The sequence below is a fragment of the Lissotriton helveticus genome, chromosome 2_1 (assembly GCF_964261635.1).
Source record: "Lissotriton helveticus chromosome 2_1, aLisHel1.1, whole genome shotgun sequence".
NCBI lineage: Eukaryota > Metazoa > Chordata > Amphibia > Caudata > Salamandridae > Lissotriton > Lissotriton helveticus.
This window is the reverse complement of record NC_136059.1, coordinates 359,176,945-359,189,784: the sequence shown is the minus strand read 5'-3', so window position 1 is coordinate 359,189,784 and position 12,840 is coordinate 359,176,945. Positions and strand designations below refer to the sequence as shown.

Here is a 12,840-nt window from a genome sequence, read left to right as displayed (position 1 = left end):
GAAAAGTGACGTGCCACAGGGTAAGTGAAATCTGCCTTCCTGATGGCTCTCTGATGTTCCAGGACCCGTTTGCTCACCAGGCAGATCATGCTCCCGACCTACATAAGGTAGCAGAGGCATTGTAGCACATATACACAATGATCAGTGCCACAATTTAAAAAAGGTGTTAATTTTCCTTCACTTCCCATGTGAGGATGAAAATTCCAAAGTGTTTGAAATAAATATACATGCCTTGCAACGGCCACATTTGATAAAGCCTTTAGTTCTATTCAGCCATGTATCCTTTTTCGGGAACTTCATATAATACCTTCTGATCAGAATGTTCCCCAGAGTTTTACCTTTTCTCTAAGTGATAGAGGGTTTCTCGGGTAAGTCTCGACCTATAGTAAGGTCTATCCTTACAATATACTAATGCTTGCCTATTATTTGTTTAACCTTATATAATGTAGCGTCATAAGTCATGATCTTTCTTGTGACATTCTGTTGTTTTTTAATTTTATCATTGGGATAAAGAAGTTTTTCTCTCGATAGGGGTTCTGCTTTTTTGGCGGTTATATTCAGTATTCTGCATCCTTAACCTCTTGCCTGAAGTCTCTTCCTTTGTCTGTAAGGCATCTGCATTGTTGCAGATTCTTTTTAAACTCAGTGTCTTACCATAAGGGATGCTCTTTATTAGACTTCTAGGATGTTGGTTACGGCGATGTAAAGTACTATATGACCGAACAGATAACTGTGGTTGGTCTTGTTTAGACAGCTATGATGGGCACGTTAGTTAAGGTCCTCTCGCAACTGACAAGTAATGCTTGTACACCATTGGTGGTGCTAATGAAGGTCTCTCTGGGCAAAGACCATGACTATTTTTTGTTGTTGAAAGTTTGAATTTATCTCGCAGGCCACTGATTGGCCACTTGAGAAATGGAGGATTTACTTCAGTCCCTTGTTGGTGGGTGATATCCCATCTGCCTACCAGTCTGCTAGCCCGAGAGGAAACACCCCATACCAAGACAATTAAAAAGGCCATTTTACATAAAGCAACTAGGCATTGATGATGAGACCTATCAGAACCCTGTTCAGAAGGCCACTGGGAAAGCAGGAGCTACTGGGCCCAACCGTGGGGTTTGAGACGTTTTACTATTGATGTCCTAAGATCCGACCTACTATGGGCCCTGAGCAACTGAGCCAAGTATCTCAGACTCTGTGGTAGGGCGAGTTGAGCAGTCTAAGGCTTTCCGTGGGGAGGGGGTGAAATACAGAGGGGTGTACACAGGCTCACAACTCAAAGTACAGTCAATAGCAGCAGTAAATGATTGTCCAGTCAAATACTTTCATTTATGACAAAAATACTATTTATATATGAACACAAATATAGATGCGACATACACAAACAGTACACACAGACCCCTGAAGTCCAGGCTCTAGTGTTCAATGGGCGGATCCTACCTTACTCTCACTAGTGATAGTGGTTATTCCTCATTCAATATAGGCGACATTCAGGGTAGGTCCCACTAGTATTTCGAGTCTCAGCATTCCCACTCCGAATCCATAGAAACACTAGAGCTCCGATCTCAAGAAGAATTGTGTAGTAGTCTGTTAATGTCGTATTTTTCCTTTGTGTTGGTTGTAGTAGAAAATAAAATATTAATATTTTTTCATTAAAGTAAGTATTTGGGGGGGACGTGGCCAAGATGGCGGACGAGTAGGACGTGCCTGCTCGCCGCTCCGGTCCCTTTCCTCAGTCCTGGCCTACTAGCTGCATACTGCTGACCCCAGACAGTGGGATTACCTGCCCATCTTACTGGTGATTGCGGGAGAAGTGGTCCAGACCCATGAGTGGAGCTGCTCCGAAGCGCGGGCGCCAGGTATAGGTGTTGCTGGTGCTGTGCCGTAGCACACGAGGCCTGCCGGGCGGAGTGCAGGAAAGTGCGGCCCTGGCGGATGGTCTAGGCCTGGAGTGCTGCCACCCGGGAGCACCACCTGAGGAGAGCCCGCGGGCAAGTGATCGATTCGCCTCGTTGAAAGAGCGGGCTCCTCCCGGGCCCAACGGAGTTTGTTTCCCGCTGTGTGTGGGTGCCTGCCCCGCTCGGGAGCAGGGACGGCTGCGGCTGGAGCGGATTGAGAGGGGGAGCCCGGCTGCGGAGGCGTATGAATCCCGTCCCGCCCAGGCGGGCCTGGCCCCCCCTGCCTGCGCTGCAGAAGGACCTGGCGGGACCCAGTGGTGTCGGTACTGGGTCTTGTGCCGAGGACGATAGGCCGGCTGGCCGCAGAGAAGACAAGCCCAGGCCGGGCTGATGGCGTACCTGCCTGCACTGCCAGGAGACGGATAGGTGGTGTGGCTTCCTTTGGCCCTCTCGGCGGGATGTGACAGCTGGACATCAGACAGGCTGCATTGAGGTACGGTCCTGGGTGAAGGGAGCCATCGTGGGACCTGGTGCCATCGTGCTGCTCGGCAGGGGAGGGGAGCAGAGCCGCAAGTTCCCGGGCCTCCCTGTACAGCAAGGCAGTGAGAGCTTAGCATACGGAGGTTGGCCCTTGAATCATACCCCTTTGTCTCTGGGCGCCAATGCTCCGACAATACGAAACATCTCTTACACTTAATAGACAGATCCGACGGCCTGGTTTTCTCGATCGATGCTGAGAAGGCGTTCGACAGTGTCCATTGGCCATACCTCGCTGAAACCTTAGCCCACTTTGGTCTGCCACAGTGTTACATCACCTGGGTGCTTAGTACCTATTTTAGACCAGTTGCCTTGGTGAGGGTGAATGGGCTCCTCTCGAAGGCCTTTCCCATCCGATGGGGAACACAACAGGGGTGACCTTTGTCACCCCTTCTGTTCGCTTTATATATGGAGCCCATGGCCCAACGGGTCAGGGACGACCCCTCCATTGTTGGGGTGCAATTTGGGGGGATGAGGTATAAAATCAGCCTCTTTGCCGATGATTTAGTGGCCACGTTGGAGAAGCCTGTGGAATCCCTCTCTGCCCTGCTGGCGGAGCTTGACCGGTTCACCTCGGTGTCTGGCTTCAAGATTAACATGCACAAATCTCAGTCCCTTGACACCCTGGCATTGCTGCAGCGTTCCTATAGGATTCAATGGGCATCACGTACTATTCCATACCTGGGCTTGCAGTTTTCTTCTGATATTCAGACGACTACTAGCATAAATTATACGAAGATACTACGACATATACAGGATTGCCTTCAGAAGTGGCAGCCTTTCTCACTCTCATGGCTGGATCACATTGCGTCCATAAAAATGACCATACTTCCCAAGTTGGTATACCTGTTTAAAGCGCTTCTGCTGGCTCCCGCATCGGTAGTTGTCCTCTCCCTCCAACGAGACATAGAGCGCTTTTTCTAGCATGACCAGCGACCCTGGATGCGCAAGGAACTGAGCTATAGAGACCCTGTCGACAGGTGCTTGGGTGTTCCCAACTTGCGGTCCTGCTTGTGGGTGGTGCTGCTCAGAGCACTGGTTGTTTATGGACAGGTCCCTGGCCAGGCAGCCCTTGTGGGGGTATACCGTTCCTCTCCCACTCGGCCAGGTCCCGGAATCTGTACCTCTCTAAGGTGACTCACCCAGTCCTGCTAGCATGGGATAGGGTGGCTACCTCCCGGGGGCACACAACCTTTCCACCACCACTTACGCCCATAGTGCACAACTCAGACTTCACCCCAGGGCTAGACTCTGTGGGATTCTCACAATGGACCATGGAAGGCCAACGCTCTATAGGAAATTGTTTCGACACTACAGGACCCCTGACTTTCGGTGGGATCGGCCATTCCTGAAACAGAGAGATTCTGCTTCTTACAGATACAACATTGGGTGTTGCAACCCGAGGTGCCTGAAGGAGCTGGTAGGCATCTCACCTCCTTAGAGAAGTGGCTCCTTACAAGACACACTAATGCCCATTTGACAACTGACTTGTATAAATTTGTTCGGGAGGTCCCTGGTGAAGGGAAGTGGCCTAGTCAGCTGCACTGGGAGGGGGAGCTGGGACGCACACTGGCATGGAAAGAGTGGCCTGTTATCTATTACAGGGCTAGGCGCACTGCCCGTAATGTGACATCCATCGAAACAGCCACGAAAATCGTCACCTACTGGTATTTGACCCCTCCTCGGCTCCACAAAGGGAATCCTGCTCGCAGTTCTCCTTGTTGAGGGCATGCGGCTCCCTGGGCACTCTCACTCACCTCTTGTGGGACTGTCCCTTGCTGTTGGGATACTGAACACAAATCCTAGACGATATCGACTCCCTATTTTGACAGTGAGATCCCTCGATTCCCAGCGTATGCACTCCTGGGCCTTCCTAACCATCTCACTTTTCTACTCAGGGCCCGGATGGGTCGGCCGATGGCCCTAGCCTTGGGTGCTGCCCTACAAAATATCCTCTCCTGCTGGGGTACTCCGAAGGTCCCAACTTTTCTGGGGTGGCTTCACAGGCTTTGGGGAATCATTGGGAGGGACAAAAATTCACTTTCTTTCACACGCCCAGGTGCCGCCTTCCATGACCTGTGGAAGCCTTTTCTCTCTCTGCTGCCTGCAGAATTCACACAGCTCACCTGTCCTAAGTATCTGAGGCTTCAAAGGCACCCACACGTGTAGAATTGGACACTCAAGCACGCCCCTAGGATCCCACCAGTCGGGATGCCTTGCAGTGTCTAAATCTAAACGTAAATTAGGTAGTTGGCTGGACAATGATTTATTGCTGCTGCGCACATTTGGATTTGTGAGCCTGTGCTCACTACCATGTATCCACACATTCCAACCCCGTGCCCTCTCACTCACGCCCCCTGAGGGAGACTTGGATTGCTGGGGCCCCATAACGCTGGGAGTCAAATGCTGAGCGGCTATTTGGCCCAGGATTACTCAGGACCCATAGTAAGTCCGTGTGACGAAATGGGGTGTATTATATGTTTCAGTTGTGCATCTCCATGTGTAACACACTTACCAACCACTTTAGGACTAGTAGATTTTGTTTGTGAGCCTTTTAGCTCAACCCAGGCCAAGGTTCCAAAAGCTCTTGTGCTTGTTTATGTGGAAGGTCATGATATTTTGGAATGGTTTGTGGGCTTTGAAATCGCTTGTAAGGCGCAGTCTGTAAATGAGGTGTCAAAGTCCGCCCCCCTGGCTAGCTGTGGCTCTGAGCTGTCAGGCTTACACAAATGAACAAGCATTTTAAACAGCACTAAAACAATTGAAGAAGACATACACAAGACACGCAAGAAATCCGACACCAATGTATACAAATAGGTTGTATTTTTATGAAATTTTAGACACCAAAAAGAAAAAGAGCCACTGGAGGGTTCCGGAGATACAAAACTTACAAGGTACATGAAATATGCACTTTTTACTTAAATGCGAAGAAGCATTGGTAAATTAAACTAATTTGACACTTAGAAACTTTTTCAAGGAAAACTTTGGTAAGCATTCATGCAGTTACTTTGAGCAACGCTAGGCGATAAACTCTGGCAGGGAACCAGTCAGGGGACCAGCTAGACCCTCAGAAACATTTACCTCCTGAAAAAAAGCATTCTTCAGTCAGTTCTAGGTATTGTATCCCCTTGCCATGGACCCCTATGGAAGTGGTCAAGATGCAAGGGATACTGGATGTTGAAGATAGATGCTCCAAGATTCTGTGGATGCGATGCAGTCAACAGGGGTCTTCTGTGGCTTCTCCTCGGTCCACAGGCTGAGTGAGTAAGTACTGGCCATGGGGTTGACATCCTTTGAAGTCTTCTCGACCAGGAAGATTTTCAGTCGCCACTAGGGTTCTAGTCGCCTGGTATCACAGTCATAGTGGAATCCTTCCTTGGGCAATAACTTGCCTTCTGGACTACCAAGCTGCACTCAGATGACTCTCCTGGGCCCAGCAAACACAGCAGTAACTTTTGAGTGTCGAGTCCTCGTACAGCGGGGTGGACAACGATTCAAAGATCTACCAACTCACCTCAGTAGGCTTCTTCAGCTGCTGTGGTTCTGTGTTTTGAGAACAGGAGGTTGGCCATCTGGCTGTTAGTCTTGCTTCAGGTGTGCTCTTGAGTTGCCTTCTCCATGAGCAGGACACAGCAGGCATAGTGCTGTCTCCTTTGCTAGCCACCAGGTTCAGCAAAAGCAGTCCACTTCAATGCAGCCTCTCTTCGCCAGTCCTTGGTGCAGCAGGGGAGTCCATTCCATTGAGATCTGAGTGCCAGGACTGCCCCTTTTATGGCCAGAAAATGCCCTCCGGTTAGGGGGCGGTCAGTAGCCAATGGGCATCTAGGTTTCCTCCCTCCGGAAGACCACTTCCTGTGGAGAGGAGCATCTGCCAGCCATAAATTCTCCATTCTACCCACTCTCAATATGGCAGAACCACTCTCTTGGTGTGTAGGGGTCCCTAGGCCAATCCAGAGGTGTGGCTACCACCTGAAAAAACTGTTTGACTACTGATTTCTCCTCTCTGTCCCCAGTGCTGGCCTGTCTGCTTCAACAATAGAGCAACCCCTCTCCCAAGTGTTTCTCATTTCCCTTCAAAGGTGGCTTCTCTTTTGAAGCTCACCTTTTGGACCTATTCCCAAGTGGCATCCTGCCAGTGAGAGGTAACAGCTCTCCCCCAAGTAGGTTGTTATTGTGTCCTTTTCTGGGAGTCATTTTCACGTCGTAGGGACAGACAGACCCCTTCTGCAACCGTAAACTGTCACAGGAGACTTTGAACAACAAAGTGGCATCTTTTGAAAAGTTGCACACTGCAACAGGTTACATTAATTTCGACTTGGGCATCAAGTCGAAGTTAATGTAACAAACTTTTTGATAATTTACAGTATCAACGTTAGTAGCCACAGTCAGAAGTTAGCAGGGCTGAGATGGCAGCCTGTAACTCTGCACTCGCCAATGGGGGTACTAGCCTCTTCCACAGTAAAAACAACAATTGCTGGTTTTTACTATTGAAACATGTAAAAATACATGTTCCTTTCTTTAATACACAGCAGCCTGCCTTAGGGCTCGATAGGGTCACTTAGGGGGGACTCACATACATTAAAAAGGGAACACTTGGTCTTTCTATTGCTTTAAATGGTAAAGTCGATTTAGCAGTTTGGTAACTGTTCTTCCAGTCTACAGTGGCAGACTGGGTGCCATGATTTACTTTTGTCACACCCAGGGAGCACAATCCGTGAAGTCCCTGGGGGTAACCTCTGACTTGCAGGCCCTTTGTGTACCACATACCAGGGACTAAGGAATAAGCAAATCAAACATACACACGTTCAGGTCAGGGCACAGGACCTGGTTAGCATTCATCAGTCCATTTTCAGAGTCGAAAAAACAGCAGCATCAGTCCACAACTTTGGGGTTCACCTTACAAAAAGAGGTATTTCCTTATGGTCGGGTTCGGGACTTCGAGTACAAGTCCACAATCCTCATGGCTTGTTCCAGTAACCATTGAGTGCCACGTGGCCCTCTGAAAGGGGTTCTGACATTTGGTGGCAAGTAGTGGGATACCTAATGTTTAGGAGCCTGGATACAGGTATGTCGTTGGCCATTTCCAATTTGCGCCAGTAGTACATCAATCAGTCTAATTTATTGTATGCACAAATGCGCCATTCATAGACAATGGAAAACACAGGGTTGGTAATTGACCTCAGCACCATGTCCATAGAACAAATGAAGGATATATGTGGGAAAAGGGTGGATGATTCCCAGGAGTAGGTCAAAAGATATCCTTGCTGATTTAATTAGGGACCAATTTGAGCTACTGGGTGAAAGGGCTGTAGTTGGTTCTGTGAAGGAAACCATGCTAGGAACTCAAGAAGAGAGGCCTGTGGATTCAGGCTGTAGGATTCCCTTAGCACAGATCTATCCCAGACACACGCCGAGTGTGTCCCCTAATGCATTTTCATTTGTTTATCACCAAGACACTCAACACCTTTCATTTCTAAAATACCTCAGTTTTGCACACCACCTTTAATTTCTAGGATTCTATAAACAGAGAGCGGAAAGAGAAACAAAAGGGAAAGGAAAGGGAAAAGATAGCCCTTGAGAAAGAGAAACCTAGGATGGCAGCAATGACAACTCCAACTGTGATAAGTGACTTTACATCCAGTTCTGGCCAGTTTGTGACCAAGGACCCAAAAGATCTTGTGAATGTGTATGTGCAATGTCATGATATTTTGAAATGGTTTGTGAGCTTTGAAATCGCTTGTAAAGCGCAGTCCTTAAATGAGGTCTCCAAAGAAGCTGCCTTTATGGGGCACATGCCATTGGAAGGGACAGTCCTCATTGGGAGAATACCTGTGGTAGACCAGATGGTCCATGAATGAATGCAAGAAATGCTGATTAGGAGGTTTGGGCTATAAGATATTCCATTTCTGCAGTGGATGGTGTTCCATTTAAAACTTCAATTTATGGTGTATTATGTGATTGAAATGAGGCTTGCCTTACTTACAATGACAGCCTTTATATTGTGATATGACATAGTCAGCCATGTGTGGCAGTGGTGGGGGTTGGACGCCGGACCCTGGCCATGTGCGGTGGGGGTGATGGGCACCCAAAATCATGCAGCACAGAGAGCTGTACTTCTTATTTTACATTAAAAAAAGAAATTCACTGATAAAAAGGTTATCGTGACTCCATAGTTCGAAATTGTAATCTTATCTTACTTTACATTAAAAAAAACTAGAATTTCACTGTAAAAACAAAGGTTAAAGGGACATGTGAGGAAATGCGGGTGTATTACATAGTGTGGTTGTACGACCTCACCGTACTAAGCACTTATAAACCTTTAGGACCCTTAGGTTTCGTTTGTCAAACGTTCATCTCAACCCTGTATAGCTATAGCTCTGTGCAGCAATGGTTTACACAAAGTAACAAAATCAAAGCATTTAAAAAGCACCAAAACTATTGAAGAAATTGACAAGACACCAAAGAAATCCGACACCATTTTATAAAAATAGACTGTATTATTATGTTTGCCCTAGTATTGGAACTTTCATAGATTCCCATGCTTTCGTATCATTCCCCGTCGTCAGAATGGGAGTCTCGGTAACAAAAAATAACATAGCAGTAGGTACAAAAGAGAAACAAAAAGGCCTAGGCCTCATTCCCTTTTGTAGCATATCCGCCTCTTTTTGTAAAAGAGACCAAACTAATCATCAGCCAATCAGAAGAGTCTCACCCCTTAGAACCCTCCTGAAGGAACCTCAGAGCCTTAGATTTTCTACCGCACATTGTGCTTAGGGAGTCTCCTTTGAGCTCTGCTCAATCTCTACTCTTTCAATTGTTTTCTACAGGATTTCTCTTCAGGATTGTTGGCTGTCATTCCAGGATATCTGAAAAGGAGAAGAAGAAGGCCCTTTTCAAGCCATGTTCCACCTGTGGCAAGAAAAGATTGTTTGTTGAGGACAGGCATAAAGATTGTATATATTACCTGTATTCTGATCATAAGGCTCCGGACTGCAAGATCTGCCGCACCTTTTCTACCAAGATCCTCCGGGACCGTGAGGGTAGGCTTCTCACCTGGCTCCAGAAACTGAAGTCCAGAAAAGACACAGTCTCCAGTGACAGTGAAGAGTCTTCTTCAGTCTCATCTTCAAGAAGGTCAGTCAAAAGGGGTAGGGCTTCCCCTTCACCTTCTGTGGAGCGTCAATCTAAGGCCTCAAAAAAGACCCCCAGAGAGTCTGAGAGCCAGGGTCCGGTCGAATCTCCTCACCACGGTGTAAAGGAGAGGGAGGGACCATCTACACCGTCTTCTGGGATGAAGACTGCTCCAGCCTTCAAAAAAACATCTTCTCAGTCTTCTGAGAAGTCAGACAGGAGTTCCAAGTCGTCGTTGACGACACTGCTGAAGGCTCCGTCGACGAAGGCGTTGAAGCCCAAAGTTAAAGTGGTACCGTCGACGGGCTCGTCGACGGTACGTTGGGTGTCGACGATGGTGACAGCAACGTCGACGAGGATGTCGACGGGAACGTCGGCGACAACAGCGATGATGAAGGTTTCGTCGACGGCAGCGACGACGAGGGTTTCATTGACGGTGGTGACGACGATGGTGTCGTCGACGTGTTCTTCGACGACGACAACACTGACAAATATATTTATTTATTTATTTATACCATTTGTAGAGCGCACTAATACCAACCGGTGTCCTGGCGCTAAAGTGGTAGCTCCCTGGGTTTATGATCTCTGATCTAACTCGAGAATAGCCAAGTTTTCAGTGTTTTTCGAAAAGCCAAAAGGTTGGCGCTTTGCTTTAGAGCTAAAGGAAGAGCATTCCAAGCCAGCGGTGCCCCTCTCACAAAGCTTCGGCCCCCCCAACGCACCTTCCTAAAGCGGGCAGTCTTGATCAGCCCCAAGTTAGCCGATCTTAATTGTCTTTCCGGCGTATACCATTGGAAGAGCTGTTGGAGGAATTTTGGACCTACTCCATGGAGCGCTTTGTAAACAATGCATAGGGCCTTGAACCTGATCCGCTTCTGCACCGGGAGCCAATGCAGCTTATCCAACTCCCTGGAAACAGAAGCGAATTTCGGCAGGCCAAGAATAAGACGGGCCGCCGCGTTTTCTGTATCTGCAGCTTATTAAGCAGCCCCTGGTGAGCCTCAAGTAGTACACTGTTACAATAATCGAGGCGGGAGAGCACTAGGGCTGACACCACCGTCTTTCTGCTCCCTACTGGTAAAAAGGGAAGGATTTTCCTAATAATTTTCAAGGTCCAATGGATGGATGATGATAGCGCATTTACTTGGGGTTTATAGGAGAGTTGGTCATCAATGATTACTCCTAAATTCTTCACCTTTATCGCGGGGAAGTGGGGAGATCCCATATCTTCCGGCCACCATTCAGGGATTCAAGAATGATTAGAATGGGACGAGTATGTCATCCCGGACCCGGCTTCACCATGTCCTGATCCAGTTGACTCCCCTCCGGTGGATATTGGGGGGGTTCCATAAGTTGATGGAAAAGGCGTCTGGCAGATTCAAGCTACCAATGCCTCCTGTTGCCACCGAGTGTTTTCTATATGACTTTAAAGAGCCATATAAGACGGTTACTAGATCTATCCCTATTGTTCAGCATGTTTGGGAGGAATGCCTTAAAGCAATGAAGATCCCAGCTACGGTGGTACCTGTCCTACCACGTCTGGAAAAGAAATATAAGGCGCCCGAGGATGGTCCGGCGTCTTTGACGGGACACCCAAAACCGGACTCAGTGATTTCACAGGCTGCACAGAGGAAATCACGCAATCCTTCAGCTCCTTTGACTACTCCTCCAGATAAGGAAGGCAGGAGGTTAGACAACGCTGGGAAGAGATTTTCTTCAATGGCTAGTTATTGGTGCGGGCAGCAAATGCCTTGGCGGTATTAGGCAGGTATGATCGCCAGCTTTGGTGTGACATTTCGCCTCATTTGGATCAACAGCCTCAAGAAACAAAAGGTGATGCGAAGAAAATTTTACAAGAAGGGGAAGCAACCTCAATGGAGATAATCGATTGTGCCATGGACATCGCCACAACAGCCTTTCGATCGCTAGCTGGTGCAGCAGTGTTTCGTCGCCAGGGATGGCTCAGGGAGACTTGGTTTAGACCTGAAATCCAGAATAAGATCCTGGATCTACCTTTTGATGGCGAGGCGTTGTTTGGGTAGCATATCGATGACACTCTCCAAGATATCAAGAAGGATCCCGAGACGGCTAAGGATACACTTCAGTACTGAAAAGCTCAGTTCAGAGGTGCACGGGGTAAGAGTACCATGTACAGAGTCTCATGCCAGCAGCAACAATACTCTTCATACGGATCAGGGTCACCGCAATACCAGCAGCCTTATCAGCAAAGACAAGGCCAGACCTCGAATTTCTCTTGTTCGAATAATAGAGGGAATCAGAATCGCCAAGGATGTGATACGTCCAAGAGGCAATAGCGGCATCTCGGCTCTTCCTACTGTGCCCACCTCCACAAGATCATCGGTAGGAGGCAGAGTATCTCAATACCTTCAGAACTGGTCCAAGATAACATCAGACCGTTGGGTGCTAAACATCATTCGAAAGGGCCATACTTTGGAATTCACACAAATCCCACCATCCAAGCCCCCGGCCGCCATCCCATCAAAACAGCTGCGTCTCCTGCGGCTCGATGTTCACCAGATGCTCCTGAAAGGTGCTGAAGAGCCGGTCCCCTCCTCTCAAAGAGGGGAAGAATTCTGTTCCAGGTTCTTCCTGGTAAGGACGACGCTAGAGAAATGGCGCCCCATTTTAGATCTCAAGGAGCTCAACACCTATCTCATTTCCCTATCCTTCCGGATGGTCTCGCTTCAAGACATACTACGTCTCATCAATCCAGGGGATTTCATGGCCACGCTCGATCTCGAAGATGCGTATTTTCACATACCTATTCACCTTGCACACAGAAGGTTTCTACGGTTTACAGTAGCCAAGAGCCACTTTCAATTCAGGGTTTTACCCTTTGGGCTTCGCTCAGCCCCAAGAATCTTCACCAAGGTGCTGGCTCCGGTGGCAGCGTTTCTGCGGAAGAATCACTTTCAGGTCTTCCCTTACCTGGACGACTGATTGCTGAAGGCTCCGTCCAGGGAGGTTGCGAGGAAAGCAGTCAATGCGTGTACAAACCTTTTTCAGAATCTAGGTCTTACTCTCAACAAGGAGAAGTCATCTCTGGTTCCGTCCAGGACTGCACGCTTCCTGGGGGCCATCTTGGACTCAAATCTCAACAAAGCTTTCCCATCCTTAGAAAGACAGGAAAAACTGCGAACCATGGCAATGGTCTTAAGAAAAAGAAGGAATCTTTCTGTACGCCGTTACAAATCCCTTCTGCTAGTGATCTGCTCATGCATCCCTCTAATTCCTCACTGCAGATTGAGGGTGC

The 12,840-nt window shown here is 48.2% G+C and overlaps 1 protein-coding gene across 4 annotated transcripts in view; it reads left to right on the top strand.

Annotated features, from left to right (window-relative positions):
* CPLANE1 (ciliogenesis and planar polarity effector complex subunit 1) overlaps window positions 1-12,840 on the top strand; it is a 2,766,109-nt gene that overhangs the window by 543,380 nt on the left and 2,209,889 nt on the right. The window lies entirely within an intron of this gene.